The sequence below is a fragment of the Notamacropus eugenii genome, chromosome 1 (assembly GCF_028372415.1).
Source record: "Notamacropus eugenii isolate mMacEug1 chromosome 1, mMacEug1.pri_v2, whole genome shotgun sequence".
NCBI classification, from domain to species: Eukaryota; Metazoa; Chordata; class Mammalia; order Diprotodontia; family Macropodidae; genus Notamacropus; species Notamacropus eugenii.
The window spans coordinates 243,021,212-243,043,087 of record NC_092872.1 but is presented as its reverse complement, the minus strand read 5'-3'; the positions used below and the strand labels follow the sequence as shown (position 1 = coordinate 243,043,087).

Below are 21,876 nucleotides of genomic sequence, written 5' to 3'. Positions count from 1 at the left end.
CTGGTGTCATGATGAGCACCACAGGAGGCCCCCTCAATTAAGGTACTCCCCCTCCCCCTCCCCTCTAACATCAGGACATTCATTAGAGGCTGGCGCCAGAGTATTCAGCCTGGGTTATAGCAGGGTTAGCCCTCCTGTCCACACAGCCAGTGGGAAGCAAAGAATTGAAGCCATTATCTGGACAACCAAGGTCAGGTCCCTGCTATTCGATGGACGGAGGACGCAGGGGTCATTATCGACCAAGTTCCATCAATTCATCAGCTAGACTTTCCTGACTCCGCTGAGTGTCCAACCCTGTCCTCTACCCCTCGAGAGAGAGAAGACAGTCATAGAATCCCATTATTTGGCATTAGGAGGGACGACGTTAGAGACAACTCTCTCCCTCTGCTTTGGGCTCCTCATCTTTGGCCTCTGGGGTCCATTTCAGCTTCAGATCTATGGTCCTATGATCCTGCAACCTAGACCAACCTTTTCCAATCCAATCTGATCAGCTCGGCAATACAGTGGTTAGACCCAGAGTCAAGAAGACCTCAGTTCAAATTTGATGTCGGACATTGATTAAGTGTTTGACCCTGGGCAAGTCACTTAACCTCTATATTTCTCAGTTTCCTCAACTATAAAATGCGGGGATTATAAAATCACTCACCTCCCTGCATTGTTGTGAGGATCAAATAAAACAATATAGGCCTGGTTGAGTGATTGGATGAGTGTTCTGGCAGAACAGATAGTATGTATTATGAGCAGGACTTGAACCTGAATCTTCTGGGTGCTGCCTCACTATCTGTAAAATAAGGACAGTAATTCCTGCCTTGTTTATCTCACAGAGTTGTGAAGGTAAAATGAGGCAATAAGTAGGAAAACACAATGTCTGAGAGGGCTTACATTTTTGCTGAGTCTTCTCTTTCTCCCTTCTCCTCCACCCTTTAACGCTTCACTTCCTCAGTCCCCTTGGGAAGCTCTTTATGGTCTACAATGATTTTCCTTTCCCCAAAGGAATGAATGCTGAGTCTTCTGTCAGCCTGGGCTATGGTGTCCCAATGTTGTCCTCTGGGTGGCATTCCCCATGCTGTTTGGATCAAAATCTGCCATCCCAGGGAGAAGGAAGTAAATCCAGCCTTCGGAGCAGAATCTGGGGTTTTTTACTTTTTATTTGTTTTCCTCTCCTCATGGAAGAAGAAGCACTGGGCTCGAAGTCAGGTTGCTCCAGCCCACCTGTGTCCCTTTCTAGCTGGGTGACCTTGGACAACCAGTGCTTCTCTCTGTTCTCAGTTTCCTCATCTGTAAAATGGAAAATACTGATAATTGCATTACCTTCTTCCATAGAGCTATTGTGAGACTCAGATGAGTTATTTTATCTGAAAGGCTTTGTGAGACTGAAATGGTATGTGAATGTGAAATATCATATGATTTAGAAATATTTTTTATGAGACTTGTGATTTCACTGGAGTAGGGAGCTACTGGTAAGGATTTCTACTATTAATGCAGAGTAAGAACTGATCTGCATCTTCCCTTTTTAGAGAGTTTTCTGGGACTTTGAGGGGTTATGTGACTTGTCCAAAGTCACACAGATAGATGGACACACGACTTGAACTTAGGTCTCCCTGGCTCAGAGGCTAACTTTCTATTCACTAAGGCATGTTGCCTCTACTTTATTATTATTGTTGTCAAACCCAGGATCAGGTGATGCTCTGGCTGCTGGCAGCAATGAAGGCTGTAGGCGGGAGAAGTACATCAAGCATTCAGAGATATCCTTTCTTGATTTTGCAACTCCCACTGCAAGCCCTGGTCTGTTCTGAGGTGAAATTTCATCCATTGGTGGGGCACCTGCTCTGAAAATCCATCTGGTTGCCTGCTGAGACGTTCCACTGAAAAGGCCACTGCCTCTCAGGCTAACAAACTCTGAAAAATAAATGAGAAGTCACATCTATCTAGCATTTTATGAGTTTGCCCGCTCCCTGAACTGATTTCTAGCAGATTCAATTCCCAGAGGGCAGTGATGACTGATTCCCCCTCAGTATTCTGGGGGTAACTTTCAGGATTTGGGGTCACTAGTGATGTAGCTTCCGAGCCCCCACCAATGTGATGCCTACTATCAATCACAGTCATTTGAATTCCATTTAGTCTTAGGAAAAGAAATTACAATGGAAGTATTAGCAGTAACAGTTGCCATAAAAAGCAACCCCTTCTCCATGACCAGCGTGCACCCTGTCCTTGCACAAACAAGGTCTGTAAGGGGCAAACTTAAAGGTAAAGTAGCATTGTAGTAATGTAGCTATCAACTCCTGTCCCTGCAAGTCCTCTTTCCTCTTTATGGAGTCCTTGGGAAATTGGATATAGCTCTAAGGATCAGTACGTTTCTCAAGTCTGTAGCCAGCAGGCCTCTCTGTCACAAGGGGTCATGATCCTTACAGTCATGAGTGTCCTTGGGTGACTTTCTTTTCCACATCTTTCTATAAAAAAGCGCACCTTTTGTTGAAAATCAATACTGCTCCAGTGCCTACCACTGCTGTCTCCACTCATCAATAGAACTTTTCATCATAAGCTCCTTCAGGGCAAGGACTATCTTTTGCCTTTTTTCTGTATCTTTAGCACTTAGCATGGTGCCTGGAAGACAGTACATGTTAATAAATATTGATTGATTGATGGTACCCCTGCCACCCTGAACTCCCATGGTCATCTATACATTACCTTCTTAGAATACTCATTTATCTGAAATTGGGAAAGAATAGATACCAGAAAAACAGAGACATCCTTCCAGACACATATCGACAACCACTCTTTCCCCAGCCAACAGTTCATGGCAATTCTTGCCTCACTTACAGACAGGAAGAAAAAATCAGAGACAGTGGTTGGCGGTGTATTGTCCTTTTTGTATGCAAACTCAGTTCTGCCTCAGCTCTTCCTGAGTAATCAATTCTCTCCACCTCTTAAGTCATGCATGGTTAGAAACAGTCTTCTCATGTTCCGCATGTTAGTTTGGAACCAGGCAGGGAATATATTCTGCACATATTCTGAGTAACCTATCTCCAAAGGCAAATCTGAGCACCCTCCAAGGACTGGCCCCTTGATGGCCAGTCTCTCTATCCCACTTGCAGCTTACATTGTGTTTATTTGGACATTACTATTTCCATTTTAGAAATGAGGAAACCAGAGCCCAGTGAGGTTAAATGACTTTCCCAAAGTAACACGAGACCCTCTGATTTCAGAGCCAGTGTTCATTAACAGCTAATGAAGCAAGGTTTGAGCAAGGCTATCTCTATATCAGGATACTTTCCAAGGATTTGACTGCCTGCCTGATCTAGAGCCAGGAGGAGCCCTTAGGTCCCTGTTTCCCTTTCCTTCTTGAGAACTCAGGCACACAAAATGATAGGTATGGGAGAGGAAGCAATTCTTGGGATCCAGGTTCCCCTGTGGCTTCAGCATCTTCATGTATTGAAAGTTCCAGAAAATCATCATATTTAGATTTAGAACTTGAGGAGATCTTAAAAGTCATCTAGCCTAATACCCTGCATTCTCCAGATCAGCAAACTGAGGATCAGGATGGTCAAGGGACTTGTCTAAGGTCTCAGGTACTAAGTATCAAAGCCTGTATCTAAATCCAGGGCTTCTTTCTCAAAATTCTGCTCACTTTCCACCAGGCAACAGGCTGCTTCATGACTTAAAAATGTAAGGGAGGGTAGATGGGGTAATGTTGAGACTGTGACTGACTGATTAGGATGAAAGCATCATTTAGAAAGAGATGAAGTGACTACAAAGGGCCAACACAGCTCCACCAAGAGCAGATCATGCCATATTAACCTCATTTCCTTTTTTCCAGGGTTACTAGAGTGATAGGTGCGTGGAAAGCTGCGGATCGAGTTGTCTTAGATGTTAGCAAAGCATTTTAGAGCACTCACATGGTATTCTAGTGGACAGGACAGAAAAATGGAAGCCAAGTGATAGGGCATTTTAGATGGTTCTAGAACTGGGGGAAGGATGAAACTTCAACAGCAATTAATGGATCAAGGAAAGAGCTACAAATCTGAAATTAGAAGGTCTGGATTAAAAGCCCCCTCCCCCTACTTAATACCTGTGTGACCTTGGACAAGTCAGAGGGATTTAGGATTAGAGTCAGAGGACATATCATACTCTAGGTCTATGATATATCAGTCCTATGTAAATGTGAGAGGAGGTCCCTAGCAGAGTGCTATCACTGACACACACAAAGGTACACTTGTTATGTTTAGCAGACTTGCAGATGACATGAAGATTTCCACAGCGCCTGACTCTAATTCATGCAGATGAAACTCTGTAGCAGTAATATTATCCAGCATTGATATTCTGCTTCAGAATTTGCAAAGTACTTCACAGTAGTTCTTATTTTATCCTTACAGCAACCCTAAGAGATAGGTGCTATAATTATCCCCTTTTAACAGATGAAGAAACTGAGATAAATAGCAGCTAAGTGACTGCCCAAAGTCACTAGTAAGAGTCAGAGTTCAGATGTGAACTCAGGTCTTCCTGACTCTAGGACTAGCATCTGTCCATGGTACCACCTGACTGCTAGCATTATAATCTCTTAAGATTACTTCACATCTTCTCTGCATATCTCCAAGGCATTTCCCAATCCTGTGAGGTTGGTAAAGTAGGTATTACAATCCCCATTTGACAGATGATAAAACTGAGACTCAGAGAGGTGACTTGATTTACCAGCTTCTGGTCACAAAGTGGCAGATCAGGGACTGTGGCTACAACCGCAAGAGTTGCCTCACTCTGGGTGTCCTCATTCTTAATGGCTCACGGGCAAGCTTTGCAGTTCATCCCAAGTTCAACAACAATAATATCGATCATCTTAGGGCCTGGTGATGAGTGTTTGCATTAAAAAAAAATAACACGACCAAATGTAAGAAGCCACAGTGATGCGGGATGCTGACGTATATTGGCAATTAATTTGTCAAGGTGTCTTATTGAAGGGGAAAGAATGGGTGAGGTGGAAGACATGATCTGGAAGGAGGAACCAGATGTCAGGAAAACACAAATTGAGACCACGTCTATCCCCAACTCTTGCCTCAATCAATACGCTACGAACAAAACGTGTCTTTACTTGAGAAGGTTATTGGTTTCTTGAAAAATGATAACTAAGACAAAGGTTAAGATATACATAATGACTAGAGATTTCCCAGGGATGTGCTTTAGCCAATCAGATGAATATATCTTTGTACGACTAAGTAATTTAAAGGTGAAATATACCCATAGTCACGAATAATCTAGGTGACTCAGTGGGTAGAACACAGGACCTGGAGTCAGGAAGACCAGGATTCATATTTCATTTTGTGACTTATTAGCTGTGTGACCCCGAGCAAATCATTTACCCACTGATTGACTCAGTTTCCTCATCTGTAAAATAGGGGTAATAATAGCACCTACTTCCCAGAGTTGTTTTAAGGCTCAAAAAAAAGAGAATATTTGTAAAATACTTTGCAAGCATGAAGGTCCTAAATAAATGAGAGCTATTATTGTCAGTCAACAAACATTTAGGTGATCACTTTTTTTTGTCAGATCCTGCACTACGGAGTGGAATACAAAGAAAGGAGAAAATAATGCCTGCCTTTAAGAAGTTTACATTCTAATGGGGGAGACAACATGAAAATAATGTATGTGTGTATGTGTGTAAAATGAAAGGTAATTTGAGAAGGGAAGTCACTAGCAGCTGAGAGGACTGGGAAAGGCTGTCTGCAGAAGATGAGATTTGAGAGCTGAGTCTTGAAGTAAGTTGGAGGAAACTAAAAGGGAAATGTGTAGTGTGTGTGTGTGGGTAGAGCATTCCAGGTCGGGGGAGGAGGGGCATGACAACCATTCCAAAGGTGAGCATATACATTTTTCATCATATACATGAATGGAAAATGTGCTATAAAGGTGGGATTGTATTGTATTCAATGAATGAGATAGCAATGGATCCCCAAGAATAAATGGAGAAATAACTCTCTGAGCACCTAGAATTGATAGCCAGATTGGTGCTGGGGAAAGCGTCCTTAATTTGGAGACTGATGACCTGGGGCCAAATGTTATATGTCTATGTGCCACCTGCATAACCTTAGACAAGTCACCAACCTCTCTTTGCCTCAGTTTACTCACTGGAAAATGAGAGGGTTGGACCAAATGGCCTTCCAGTGTTCTTGCTCATTCTAAATCTATAATCCCATGATAACAATAACAATAATAATCCTATATATTTGTATAGTTCATTAATCATCTCTTTTATATGTCTATTTGCATTTTTCCTGACATCTGGTTCCTCCTTTCAGATCATCTCATCTGCCTTGCTCATTCTTTCACCTTAAATAAGACACCTTGAAGAATTAATTGCCAATAACCTTCATGATCCCACCTCACTGTGGTTTTTTACATTTGGTTGTGTTACATGTTACATTGCTACACTCTGTGATTAAGGCAAGGTGGGTATTATCTTTGTCATAAGGAGAGGAAATGGAGGGTCAGAAAATTTAAGTGACCTATCTCAGGTCATAAAGTGAGATTCTAGCAGAGCTGGGATTTCTCCTCCTCCTCCTCCTCCTCCTCCTCCTCCTCCTCCTCCTCCTCCTCCTCCTCCTCCTCCTCCTTTTTCTTCTTTTGTATTTAAATGACTTGCCCAAGGTCATACAGCTAGCAAATGTCTTGAGTTCAGATGTGAACTCAGGTCCTCCTGACTCCTGGGTGGGTGCTAAGTGCACTCTCCATCCACCATGCCATCTAGCTGCCCCAGAATACAAGCTTCCTGAGGGCAGGACTGTTTTCCACTTTGCCTTTTCACCCCTGTACTTAGAACAGTTCCTCACACAGAGCGGGCACCTAATAAAGACTGTACAACCCAGGTTGACATGAGAAGAATCGATGTTGTGAGCAGTGTTACATAACAGCCTCTCTCAAGAATGCCCAAAGCATTGTACTTTTGTTTTTAAACTTGTCCTTCATTCTCTGATCAGCACTTCATGCCTTAATGCTCAGAGGCAGCCCTAACTCTACCCTTTTCCCTCCTCCATATGAGGGAGATGAGGACAGAGTGAATTATTTCACAAACCAAATAAAGTATGTAGGTCTCTGGAAACTAGTCACTATTTCCCACAGAAATAATTAATTTTCCTGCAGTGAAACTTGTTTTAGTACAATAAATGAAGTCATAGTATCTATGGTCACAGATCTAAAGTTTAAAGGGACCTTAGATGTCACCTAGTTCAACACCTTTTACAAAGGAGGAAACTGAGACCCAGAGAAATAAAGTAATTTGCCTGAGGTTGCTGGTAGTAAGTGGCAGATATGAGGATCAAATTCAGGTCTGGAGATTTCCAATTCAGTTCTCCAAGTTCAATCCCTTTTTACTGTGTAATCCCATGTTTTCTATCTGAAATGAGCAACACAACGATGCTTTCATATGGAGAAGGGACCACTCTTTGGGGGGAAGACAGAGACCCTGGCAACTTAGTGTGATGGCATTGCTGAGGAAATCACAGAATGATGGGGTAGCTAGAGGATAGGAAGAATTTGCCTCAACCTACCACCGTATTTTAGCTAATTATTCTTGCCATCTTGGTGCTAAATTCTATTGTTTTTATATCTACACTGCCCGAGGACATCCATGCCCACTCAATGGATTGTGTATATCAGTGTTCACTAAATTCGTCTTGCTACCCTCCTCCTCTTCTTACCATCCTCCCTCCCCCTTACAGTTTGGTTTTCTCCATTCTAGAACATATAGGAGGGATCCTGGAATGGGAGTTTGAGTTTTCTGGTTTATCTATGGGATAACCTTTGGAATCCACCCATCAGTGGGTTGAGGCTACTTAATAATCAGCACTATCACCTTCTTCCCCCTTTCCCACAATGACATCATTAACCAGGATGAATGGTCACCATAAAGTGCATTGTGAGGCAATGACTTTTTATGATAAACTTGGCCTTCATAATTTTCAACTTGTCAGGCATTTCTTCTCCCTTTTGTCTGTCCTTAGACTTGGCAGCCTGTTCAGGCAGAAGAGTTACTTTTGGTCATATTTTTTGAGAAGACCAGCTTTGTATTGATATAGAACATGTCTAGAATAATGCAGATTTATTGTGATGCATAATAATAAAAAACAGGTAAATCTTTTTCAATTGATGCTAGAGAGTTTTTAATAGCAAATTCTTCTCTACTGCTTTATCATTTGAAGATAATAATAACTCACATTTCTATAATGATATATGGTCTATGAAGCATTTCCCCCAAGATAACCTTGCCAGGTGATGGGCAGACCAAATATTATTGTGCCCAATATACAGAGTTAATAGCTGAGGCTCTCAGAAGAGATAACTAGTCTGAGGTCATGCTCCAAAAAAGGGCTGGAGACAGGATTGTACTTCAGATCTCCATTGGTGCTTCTTTGGGGCCATGAAACCATAGATTTAGAACTCAAAGGGACCTTAGAAGTATCATAGCATTGTATTAGAGATTTAAACATAAAAGGGACATTAGAAATGACCTAGTCTTAACCCCCATCACTTTACAGATAAGGAAATTGAGATACAGAGATGTTAAGTGATCTGGTGATGTAACTGGCATTTGAACTCAGGTCCTCTGATTTTAGATTCCGTGTTCTTTCCATTGAACTATCCATGGTTGTCCTGTGTTGTTATTTAAATGTAATTTATGTTAAATAATGCATTACAACAGAAAGACTAAATGCTAATTATGTGTTGTCTCCAGAAAGCCCTTGTTAGAAGGCTCTGAGTGTGGCTCTGGGAAGCCACTATGGCCTTCTCCCATTGGCACATTTGTACAATGAGTTTACCAGATTAATTAATTTTCACCTTGGAAGGCACAGAGAGCCTTCCCCTGAGGGGATAGGGAATGATGAGAAGAGAAGTAGGATTAAGAGAGGATCCTGGTGAGTAGCAAGCTCTGAGGATGTCAGAATGAGAAGGTGAGGGGAACAGTGAGAGAATGAGAGAGAGAGAGAGAGAGAGAGAGAGAGAGAGAGAGAGAGAGAGAGAGAGAGAGAGAGCGCTTCAGCAGGACCTCTACTACCTCCAAAATTCCTGATTTTCGCTGAAAGAGCCCTGTGCATGTATATACTAAACAGCAGCTTCAGCTAGGTTATCTACTGTTCATGGGAGTAATCAGGTGGTATTGTGGATAGAGTGCTGGTTTTGGAGTCATGAGACCAGAGTTCAAATTCAGACTCAAGACAACTGATAGCTGTGTGACCCTGGGTTTGTCTCAGTTTCTTCAGTTGTAAAATGGGGATGATCATAGCATCTACCTTTCACAGCTGTTGTGGGGATTACATTTTTGTCAAGATGCTTTGCAAGCCTTAAATCGTTATATAAATTCTAGTAATTGTTATTAGTGAAATACAAGACACTTCCTGACTTTGCATATCCAACCAAAGAATTTAATTCTGGGTCTTGGGATACCCTTTGTCATAAAGGTCTGAGAAGGGCAGCCATATCTAGAGGTGGAGTAACGAGTCATTTATGTAATATGATTTGAGAATCACCAGGGTATTCTTTTGTATCTCCAAATATTTTTCTCTTAGCTAGCCTGTTGCTTAAATCCCCTTTGGCCTCAGTTTCCTCCACTGTCAAATGGGACTAATAATATTTGCCTTATTCAACTCTCTAAGTCATATGGAGAATCCAATGAGAAGTAAAAGTATTTCAGGAAGCAGAAAGCTCCCTAGACTCACAAAGAATTATTACACAGAATTCTTGCCTGGCTCATAGAGAAGAATGGATGCCATTCATGAGTCGCTCCCTCCCTTCCTCCTTTGTGGGGTTGCAAACGACCACTTTAGACACCATCCTTCTAATCTGATACTCCAGGGACTTTCCTTAGCGCCTCTAACTAAGCCTGTTTGATTTCCTATTTCATTCAAGGTCATGCATGGGCTTTAGGCTTCAGCCTGGAGAACATTTCACATCTTATCATCTTCCTAATTTCCCACTGATGATGCAGCCAGCTTGGCGAGTCCGACACTTCATCTTTATTTTGTCTTCATTTGCATCCTGAGTATAATACCATGTGTATAGCACTGGGTCTGACTACACAATAACCACATTATCCTTCATCTCTGAAGACAGAGTTTCTGATTCTGCCATTAAGACTCCAGTGTAGACCTAGATTAGGGATCAGAGTGTGGCCTGTAGGTATCTGAAATTTGGGACCAGGGTTAAAGAGTCAGGCTGAGTCTGAGGTTAGGGTGTTGGTCTCAGCATCAGTCTACATCTAAGAATGGGCATCAGTTCATGGCCAAGGTGAGGAGTTAGCCCATGGCCAGTGTTAGGGAAATGACCTGTGTGTAAGGAATAGCTATTTTGCTGAAAACAAAGCTGTGACACATGCAGGGACACAGCCTGTGACCTGTTATTCTTCACCTCTAACTTTGATTTTGGAGCTAACATCAGATTAAATCTGGACACCATCTACCCTCCATTCTTGACACTGTTTCAGAGCAGTGTGTCCAAGACCCGCCAGTTCCACCCACCCTGCACCCTAGGGGCCTTCTGGAGGCTGGAGACATCGTCTTAAAATATTCAGATGAAGATGAAAATGGGCTGAATGTGGACAGTTTAATCACCTTGGATGGCAGGAGACATTACTTTAGAGGGCTATAAATTATCATTTCAGTTAAAGAAACCCATCACTGGAAGCGCCAGATAGTTCACCCCGGGCAGGAAGCATGCTGTACCTTGGCCTATATTTCCCTGGAAGGCAATAAATCCCCAGCATTTCCAATTGGCCCCTCAGAGCTCCAATCACAGAAATTCTCCCCTGCTTTGGGCTGAGGTCACCCATGACTGCTGGTAATGCTGCTTGTTTCCTGAGGCCAGATGCCAAGGCTGTGATGGGACACTGGGAAGGGAAGGGAGGAGACATCTGAAACACAGAATCCATCCCTCTTCTGTCCCTTCTTCTTTCTCTGCCCGTTTCTTTATGCTATTGACACATCTCTCTTTGTAGAACATGGCTTTTGACAAATTATTCCACTGGCCAAGATATGTAATGTCTCCCTATTGTGCCATGGCCAATATAGTTGCCTTAGTTTGTCCTTCAAGGCCTCATGATCTGGGCCTATCTGCAGGATCACAGATTTTTAAGCTTAAGGAAACTTAGAGGCCATTAAGTCCACCCCCTCCCCTTTTATTTTATAGATGAGGGAACTGAAACTAGATAATGTTAAGTAACTTGCCCAGGGGCACACAGCTGATATCTGAGGCAGGATATGAACTCAGAACTTCCTGATGCCAAGTCTTACACTCTGTCCATTGTGTGACCTAGCTGCCTTTAAATATGATATGAGGCCTCTTTGATCTTCACAAAGGATGAACAAGAGAAAATGAGGGAAGAGAGAGATGAATGCTGGGGACTACATTTTGAGTGGGGAGGATGTTGAGGGAGGAGTCATTGGTATGGGTCTCAAAGAAGGCAATGAAATGTTTTTCCATCCAGCAACCCAAGGGAAAACAGTCTAAGTTTAAATCTCTCTTGATGCTTACTATCTGTGTGACCTTGACTCTATAGGTTTCAGTTTCCTTTTTTGTAAAAGAAAAGTGTTGAACTAGACAGCCTTTAAGATTCCTTCCTGCCCTGGAGCTATGGTCTTATAAATAAGAAAAGAGATTGGACCCATGATTTCATTTATAGAAGGAACCCCTGTGTGAGAAACCTCCCTTTATCAGCACAGATTGGCACTTTTTCTGGAGTTGATAGAGAATTGATGCCTACATCCTTGAGAGGTTCAGGTCATATCACCCATAAGTGTCCAGAGGTGGGATTTGAACCCAGGTCTTCCTTCTTCAAGGATGCCTCTCTATCCATTACACCAAAAGCCTATGAATATGATTCTGCTATCTGTCCTGATGGTGGCCGGGGAGTCCCACCTGGAAGCAGAGGGATGAATGTGCTAAGCTTCATTTTACTCCCCCAGCCATTTCACCAGAGGCCAGGCCCAATTGGGCTTCACCCTTTCATCTCTGTAAGTCTGTCCCAAGGCCCTGCTGCCATGATTCATGACTACTACCTTTGGCCTGCTATATCAGGTCAGGCCAGGGCTAGGCATGTTTTACCTTACTTCCTCACCATCTCTTTACTAGCCACCTTAACTCTAACCCTTCATACTACATTCTTTGGCTGCCTTCTAGTTCTAGAACCATAATCAAATCAATAGTGTCATCACTATTGGAAAGGGGACATTATTTTATTCCTGTATGATTTCAATTACCCATCCCTATAACCTTTTAAACAGAAATACTAATCTCTGGTCACCATTTCCCATTAGGTATTGTTTTTCTCTACTTTAATGCCCTCTTTGAGGGCAGGGGCTGTCTTCATTTTTGTATTTGTAAGCCTAATGCTTAGCATAGTGCTTGATACATAGACAGCACTTAATACAAAAGCATTCATTCATTCATTCATTCGTTCATCCATTGCCAAAGGGTCAAAATGCTAAGTTTATACTGGTACAAAAAGACTCAGCTCCAATTCAAGTGACCATCTTGGGATTTGGGGCCACTGTACTGCCTGTGATATTCCATCTATTGCCCAGGATGTCTTTGCTAGGACTGAGGATGCAGGGTCTCTGCATGCCAAAAGGAGCAGAGTGGGGAAGGATGATGTGCGCTAATGTGTTTGATTAAATCATTCGCAGTAATCCATTAGGAACAGTGGCCCTGTCTAACAAGCGGGGATGATCACGGTACCACAAATAGAAAACAAGCAGAGGAGGAAATTTGATATGACATGTCTCTAGGACAGAGGAGGCTGCCATATTGGGAAGAGCTTCACTAGTCCTGCCTCCAGTCTACGTGCCAGTCTCAGTCTCACCTAGGTGCGTTTGCCTATGTTATTTTCTTCTGATAATGCCAAACCCACTTCTCTTCCCCATCTACCTCTCTCTCAAATTCCAGCTCAGATCATGACATCATAGAGCCTGAGCAAGAAGGGACCTCAGAAACTGTCTGGTCCAATTTTCTCATTTTACAGGTGAGGAAACTGAGACCCAGACATACTAAGTGATTTTCCCAAGGTCACATAGTAAACATCAAAGGAGGGATATGCAGCCAAGACTTTTGATCCCAGAACCAGTGCTTTAAAAAAATATTTTTTTAACATACCACTGCCTCCAAGAATATTTCCTTTATTGCCCTATTTCTCATGAATCCATCCCTAATCTGGATTCCTATAGTACCTATTGCTTCTGTTCCACATGATCTAGCACATAGTTATTTTTCTCTGTTGTTTTCTGTGACCTAGGTTTATCTCACTGACTGTACACTGTCTGAGGGCAGAGCATCTTCTCCACTATCCTTCAAGAATCTATCATAGATCCTTACCAGACTTTCAAGAAGTATTCATAGGAACACAGATTTAGAGCTGGAACGAACCTTGGAAGTCATCTTGCTCAATACTTTCATTTTGTGGATGAAGAAGCCAAGACCTAGAGAGGTCTTGCCCAAAGTTCTTATGGGTGACCTCATAGCTGGTATTCAAACCTTGGTCTTACAACTTCAAGTTTAAGTATCTTTCCATTGCACTGCACTGCCCATAAATCGTTTGCTGATAGTTTGGTGGTTCATTAGCACATCTCTACCCTGAAAGCTTTCCCAATACTAACCTAAGCCATATCTAAGGGAGTTGATTTTCTAGCACCATTATATAAATAAACAATCTAGGGCTTGGAGAGATATTATGGTCAGTCATCCATGGCAAATCCCATCTTATGATTTATTACCCAGAAATGTCCTTCTGGAATGAGAATCAAAGATTGGAAGAAGGTGGAGGAAGAAGGAATAGGAATGATAGAAAAGGAAAAAGGGAGGATACAGGATGGATGAAAGATAGGAGAGGGAGTAGCAATATGTTTCAGACTGGAGGAAGAAGTGAAATATGGAGGAAGGAAGAGCATGGATAAAGATGGAGGAGGGAAATGATGACTATAGAGAATTAAAGAAGAGGGAAAGGATGACTATAGAACAGAGGATTAAAGAAGATAAAGGAGCAAAAGAGGAGTGTGTCTGACTCCAGATTTCGAAGAGTAGGGGGATCATTGAAGCTTGACCTGTGATGGCAGGGAACATGACTGGACTGGAGTGAGATGGGGTGAGAGTCTTCCCTCCAGATAGTTCTTTGAAACTGACTAGGGGAGAGATGTATGTTCCATTTTAAAAGCTTTGGGGCCTCCCCCTGCAGCATTCCAAACCTGAGCTTGGACTTTTAGAGTAGGTGGATTGCTGTCTCCTGAAAAATTGAATGTTAATCAAAATTGTGTAAAAGACATTTTAAATGCACCAAGAGAAATGATGTTTGAAGGAAGCTGCAGTGAGAAAAGATTTTGTGAAACAAATGATCGTATTTTAATTTTTTAGTTGTATAAGTTTATATTTTTGATCTTATCAGACTTTATTTAAAGAGGGGTCTATGTACTGCTGTGGGAGATTAAAGCTGAGTCAGAAACATGACTTAACTGCTTTACGTGCACACACAGACACACATTTTGGAATAGCACTTTAGTGGAGGAGTTATATTTTGATTCTTCTTCAACGTGTGTGTGTGTGTGTGTGTGTGTGTGTGTGTGTGATGGGGTGAAGAGAGTGACCCTGAGCTTTGGAAACTGATGCCAAGAAGAAAGCAGGAATGTTGGCAGGTCCTTTCAAGTTGGAATGGCTTCCATGCTGGCCAGGGGACAGGTGGCAGGCATATCTTTTGTCTGAGGATTGGACTGACCATGTTTGGAGAGAACCATCACTGGAAGATTGGACACCAAAGTGATGCATTTCTTTGGCTGCATCATTCATATACCAAACGAATATATGGCATGGTCTGTCAGGGTGAGAGTGAGGCATTATGGACATAGTGCTGAACATGGGACCCAAAAGTGCTAGGCTCAGCGTCCTGGGGATACTTATTAATTGTATGACCATGGGGAAGTCACTGAGCCTCAGTTTCCCCATCTATAAAATGAGAGGGCAGGCTAAGCACTGACTTCATGGGATTTTTGTGAGGTTCCAATGAGATTAGCTGATTCTAAAGCACTAAAAAAATGCCTGTAATCATAGATGGAGGGAGGACCCACACAGTAAATCAAATTACAGACCACTGAAGTAAGTGTTGAACATACAGAATAATTTCTTTTCTGGACCCAGCTCATCATTGCCTGGGCAGTGCATGTCCATGATAGACCAATGCTATTGCCTGTCTATTTCATGCATCCTATCACTCCTGACTCTCCTAGACTTTCTCTGTAATGCTCCAGAAACCTCTTCATCCTAGAAACTCATTCCACCCATGGACTTTACTCTTTTGGAAACAGCCCCTGACCTGGGGCTCCATTTGAAAGATGAGGTCTGGGTCAGCCATATCTTCATTCCTACCAGGTACCTTCATCTCTTCTCTACTCCCCTCCCCCCGCCCATATCACCCTGTTTCAATTTCCCTTTTATGTGTTGTCTTCCCCCATGAGGGCAGGAGGTGCCTTTCTTTCATCTTTCATTGTATTTGTTTATCATATTATCACTCAGCCTGACACATAGTAAGTGCTCAATAAATGCTTGTAGACTTGACATTTATCTAACTCCTCTCCCCCAACACACGTACGTATTTACAGTTCCAACTCTGACAGCCCAGCACAATCATTAATCTTGTCTGCGGAATGCTGTTCTCATTCCAATCATGTCCCAAGGCTGTGAGACTAGCTCACAATGCCTGGAAGGGGCCTTGACTGCTGAGTCTGGGCAATAGGCATTTTTTCATGCACTTAGTTTATCTCAGGTAGATAGCTGGGTGGAACTCTTGTGTGAGGATGAGTGTTATTTAGCATGCTGGGCCTTGAAGCAATCAGCCCAATATTGGCCTTTCGCACACCAACGCCCCTCACCATCTATCTTCCACTGGGATTCTGTATTAAATATCCCTCAGATAAATTACACACGGCATCCCCCAAATCTTAGTTCAGTTTTAAGCTTTAATAGCTCAAAGCTTAATAGCATTAAGATTTTTGGGATATCTTGTATATAAATATGTCTTGGGAGCAGGGGCTGTTTCTGTATTTCCTTTGCATCTCCTGTACCTTTTACAGGGTCTAGCAAATAAGTGCTTAATAAATACTTGTTCACTGGTTGAAATAATTACATACACATATACATATAGTTTTCCAAAGGCATTTCTTCTTTCTATTACTTCTTTACAAATAAAGTCCTTTTCCATCCTTCTGAACTTAGGTAAACTAGGTAGTGCAATGAATAGTGTTGGTCTTGGAGTCAGGAAGATCGGAGTTCAAATCCTGCTTCAGATACTTACAAGTTGTGTGACCCCCAGCAAACCACTTAAACTCTCCCTGCCTTAGTTTCCTCCACTGTTAAAATGGGCTTCATAATAGCACCTACTTATAAGGGACAAATGAAATGACATATTTAAAACACTTTGCAACCCTCAAGTCACCACACAAATGCTAGCTTTGATTACCCTAGATTTTTTAATATAAAACTGGAGATTTTTGCTTTTCCAAAATGAACGACCTTGCAATGTAAACAGGCACAGCAAAAGCACAAAGGTTGTAACCGACATTAGAAAGATCTATTTCAATTCTTTCCTTTTACAGATGGGCAAACTGAGGTACAGAAAAGCAAAATGAATTATGCAAGGTCACATAGCTAGTGAAATACAAATTAAGACTGAACTCTAATTCTCTTGATGTCCAGTTAAGAGTTTTTTCTACCACCCTACCCAAAGGTGTTAGCACTGGGTGGGCAATAGATCCCAGGAGGGCTGTTCTCTGTGTGAGGAGAGGGAGGGGAGGCCAAGCCCACACGGGCAGTAAAGGAGGCAGCCAGATCATCCCAAGTGCCTGGGAATTGGTGTTTCATTACCAGACACTCATTTTGCTACCTAATTACCAGCCTTGCTGACATTCCTTAAATGATGTCTCTTTCATAATTAAAGCAGTGGGGATGATTCCAAACTTGAAGCTTCACACGCTCTCCCCAAACAGGAAATAAGGGCCAGGGGAAGTGTTTAATTAGAACTAGGGGAGTGTCAGGAACAGTTCTAAGCAGCCAACTGATTCTGGCAAGGATGATTTAGAGTTGTCCAATTCTAAAATAAATAAATAAAAATAAATTTCTTCAGTTGGTAATAGCATCTTAGAAGCGTCTCAGTTTCATGTCTCTGCTCCTCCTTTCTTGCTTTTCTCTGCTAATGCCTCAGACTTTGAAACTGCAGTCCTGTTTAGAAACAACTCAGCTGCTCTCCCTATCAGATGTTCTGAGTTTTTCTGTCCTTGTGTGTATTTGGAAGGACATTTATCTGCATACGGGAAAATGGTGGGCCAGCCTAACTAAGTGGATCTTGATCTACAATTAAATAAATCCTTTGTGATGAAATGCTCCTCTCCTTATTGTCTGTGGAAAGTGTATTTTATTAATTCTATTTGTATAAAGCATTTAGAAGTCCCTGACCTCTGACAAAAACACACTCACCAAAATAAGGAAAGGCTCCATTTGCTGACCTTTCCACATGAAATCATCACCTAGCCCTTCAGTGTTTTCTGTGCCCAAGACCTCAGGCAACTCTCAGCACAACCAAGGACAGACACAAAATAGGTGGGTGAACATCAGATTGGCTGAGTTGCATTGTTCTATAAAGAGATTCATTTGGCACCCTTGCTCTCTCCCCTTCTATCATGCTCCCAGGTCTACTGCTGCACCATAGCCCTCCAACCTAAACACCAGTCTGGAGGTTCAAACTTTCTCTACCTCTACCTCGATTGTTATGTTTTAAAAAATTGTTTGTAATCCTAGTAGCCATCGTCAAAAACAAACCTTCCCAATACACAAACAAGATTAAAACATAACGACACATGAAATAGCAAACTGGTTTTTTTTTTTTTGTTAGAAAAAAAGTATGTTCACTTTAATAACATAGTAAGAAATACCCTGTTTATTTCTCTGTCCTACTATGAACCCCTTTATGTGTTTTTTCCTATCTCCCTACTTTCTTCTTATGTTGCCTGTAGACAGCCTCAGAGTGGGAGAAAAGCTGGTGCCTCTTTAGGGCTATTGGTGATAGCTTCACTACCCTGCTTCTTAGAATCTGGAAAGAGAGAGATTGTTAGAACTGTAAGGTAGGCTTTGGATTAGCATTTCCCTGAAAGGTGAAAGCCAGCTTCTGAATCACTTGGATAACTAGGAAGTAGGCGGATCTGGCAACAGGGAGGGAACGTATGACACGTTAATTATTTCCAGGGGATGTTGGTTTTCCTAACTGCAAATGAATGTGAGAATTCATGTCTTGAACTGAAGTATCTCAAAGTAAGAGCCAGGTGAGAGGTCTCAAGGGAAGGTGAGGAGTTGATTAGAGAAAGGAATAATATCACACATACCTAGGCACACTCAGATCTGGACTCTTCAGAGGAGAGATCATGGAACCGTGACTCATGGAAAGAGAACACCAGACAGAATAATGAAACTGAAAGAAAAACAGTTGAGACTAGGGCCAGATGGGGAGGGGACTAGCTGACTCTCAGAGGCTGGATTGGCTTTATGATGAGTTTCTGTAAGTTTATTGAGTTTACATTTGCTTTATTTTTACAATTTCATTCATTTCAAGCGAATAAGCATTTATTTAGTACCTAGTGGACTCAGAGCTTTTTGATTGGTGTTGGGGGACCTCATCAAGTCTTGCTGAGACAAAATCCTACCCTTACAATCTTGTTGGAGAATGTTTCTTTGTCAATGCTTCAAGGACCTTTGATTCCTGTGCATACTAGCTTCAAGACACAGCTTGTAGGGGCAGCTTTGGGGCACAGTGAGTAGAGCCCCGACCCTAGAATCAGGAAGACCTGAGTTCAAATCCGACTTCAGACAGTTGACACACTTACTAACTGTGTGACCTTGGGCAAGTCACTTAACCCCAATTGCCTTGCCTTCCCTTCTCCAAAAAAAGAGACACAGATTGTAACCCATTTTATGAATTAAGAGTGGTCTTGGACAAATACCAGGGCAGGAAAATCCAAGGAACCTGGTGCTAACCAGATGATGAATCTCTTTGAATTTGGGTTAGTGGTTCTCAGGAAACAGACATTTATAGTCCATCACCATGCTAGTTGTTAAGGATAAGACGCATTCAAAAATAACTATAATACAAAAGAATTCATGATAAATGAATGAGTAAAGAAATTAATAAAATAAAAAGTATTAAGGACTTGCTATCTGCCAAGCACTTTACTAAGTGTTGGGGATAGAAGTGAGGTATCCCTGACCTCAAGGAACTCACATTCCATTAGGGGAAGGAAACAATACACATAGCAAAGTAGTGGGGAGGGAAGGACATTTTGGAAAGTCACAGGGATGGTGACTTGAGCCAAGGATGAGTAGATAGACATATTCTTTTTCTTCTCAGTAGCAATGGTAACTGTGATTTGATCATGATTTCAGAATTGGAAATGGGGTGGGGGGATCACAACAGGTGTGTATATTTGTCACAGGCAAGAAGGTGACAGGTTGTAAATTGAAGAATAACTGGGGCTGGTTAGATATGGTGAGCACTACAAAGAAAGTGTTGCCTGAGATCCAAAGAGGAAAAGTCCTTACCAAAGAGGAAGGGCGTGATGTCTCAATTGTTCTTTAAGGGATGGATAGCGATTCATTGGGGGTGGGGATAGTAGGAAGGATGGCTTTACAGGCATAGGAGATAGTGTGAACAAAGGTTCAGGGATTGCAAAGCTGGGGGCAGGTATGGATAAAGATCAGGAGATCTGGAAGAAGTGGTTTCCTCTGTAGAGTAGATTAGGACATAGGACAGGAAAAGGAAGCAATGGGCATTTTGGCTATTATTTTGTCATTTCCCTGTCTGATTAAACCTTAAAGCACTACATATCAATATGCTTAATTATCAGATGATTATTCAGTCATTAGAGAAGGTAGGTGGGAAGGCAGCCTGAGGTACTATTCCAGTGTTGTCTCCCTTCATGCCTGGCATGTTTCTACTTCATCTTCCTTCCTTCCTTCCTTCCTTCCTTCCTTCCTTCCTTCCTTCCTTCCTTCCTTCCTTCCTTCCTTCCTTCCTTCCTTCCTTCCTTCCTTCCTTCCTTCCCCTTAATTCCCATATTGGGAAGGTAGAACCCAAAGGAGAAGGAGGAGTCACCAGCATCCCCTGATTCAGCCTGTGAAGGGCCAGTTTTCCCATAGAGTAGCAAGGGGGTACACAGAACTGTCAGCTTGTGTACCTGGGCCAAAGGGAGAATGGCATGTGTCTGGTGGGCAATTTGTGAGGGTAGGGGTGGGATGACGATGCATCTTTTCCAGGTTGGGGTGGGGAAAAAACAAGGGCCTCCAGATTAAGGGATACTTTACAGTTAGTTTCAGACCCCGGGAACCCTGTTTCCAAAGGTCCCTTGGGCTCCAAGTTGCCTTGGAGCTCCACCTAGTGGCTTGATATCTTGACACTACTTTGCCCTGTGGCAAAGACGTCATCCAACCTCAGGTGTGGTTAGAGGTTATCAGGCAACAGAAAGGACAATAACAGGAGAGGGAATTGTGGGCTAGTGGGTGGTGTGAAATGTCTCCAATCTCACAGAGAAATCACTTTGCTAGTGGGGAGGAGGGGAAGAGGGAAGAATATGGGGGCAACTATAATGGGTCTTGGTCACTGAGATCAGAAATCAGCTGTCAAAATAAGACAGGGAAAAGAAATTAAAGAGATCAACATCAGAATCAAAGAGGTCAAAACATCCCTCTTCATAGATGACATGGTTGTTTACCCAGAAAATCTATCATCCTCAACAAAAATTTATTGACACAATAAATGAGTTCAGCAAGGCAGCAGGATTCAAGATAACTACACAAAACTCTCATTTTCATACACTTCCAATGGAGCCCACAAAAGTGTTTTGAAAGGGTGAAACTCCATTTACAACTACAAAAATAATTATTTAGAATTAATGTATCTAGACACACATGTCCTTTACGCCAATGACCATGGAGCTGTTTTGACAGAAGTAAAAGACATCTAAGTAATTGGAGAGACATTCATGTTCATGGGTGCTGTGAAATATTCTGCCCTGGGCCCTGCTGACCATTGCAGATCATCATGGAATCAACTCCTCCCCAGAAAGATTCCCCAAGCTTCTTGCCTTTTGTCTCATGGTTTACTCTTTCCATTAACTTGTAAGTTTTCCAGGTCTCTGATATTGAGGACCCTGACTTGGCTTGGTTTCTGAACCCTCTTGGGTTCCTGCTAAGCTATCCAACATACTTGATTTCTTATTTTCCTTTTCTTAAGTCTTCTCTTGCTTCTCTAAAGGAGTCTGCTTCTCTAAAGCTCACTCTTTCTTTCCTTTACAGTATCTGAGACATCTTGGTTTTGAGCAAAGATATTAATTTACAAGGAAAAACGAGACCATCAGTCAAAAAGATGATCCATTTCATTACAGAAGAATTGGCTTAACATCATAAAAATGGCAATACTCCCCCAAATTAATTTACAGATTTAATGGCATACCAATCAAAGTACCATTAAAAAATAGGACTAGATAAAGCTATAACAACATTTTATATGAAAAAAGAAATGGGCAAGGGGCATTTTGAAAAAAAAAAGTAGGTGAAGATGCTCTTGTCCTCCTAGACTTTAAATCATTGCAACACTATTACCATTAAAACTACCTGACGTGGAACAAATCAAATAAAAAGAAAGCAATAGAATAGGAGTACCAGAAATAAATATATAGAAAAATATGTTAAACATATTTTCTAAATTATTCTAAATATATAAAAATGATATTTGATCATTCACTAAGATACTTTGATGGATCTGTGTTCTTCTTGGTGTGGGTACCTCCTCCACTGTGGTGTACAAGGTATTAGAGGAAGAAT

The 21,876-nt window shown here is 41.9% G+C and overlaps 1 long non-coding RNA gene across 4 annotated transcripts in view; it reads right to left on the bottom strand.

Moving 5' to 3' along the window:
* Positions 1-18,469, bottom strand: part of LOC140517279 (uncharacterized) — a 52,923-nt gene extending 34,454 nt beyond the window's left edge. For 3 of the 4 annotated variants that reach the window (XR_011971529.1, XR_011971531.1, XR_011971530.1), the window contains exon 1: positions 18,387-18,455. This is a non-coding gene — a long non-coding RNA (uncharacterized lncRNA). Of the gene's footprint in view, positions 1-18,386 lie in introns of all 4 variants that reach the window. The other variant, XR_011971528.1, reaches the window with a different exon arrangement.
* Positions 18,470-21,876: the final 3,407 nt, after the last annotated feature.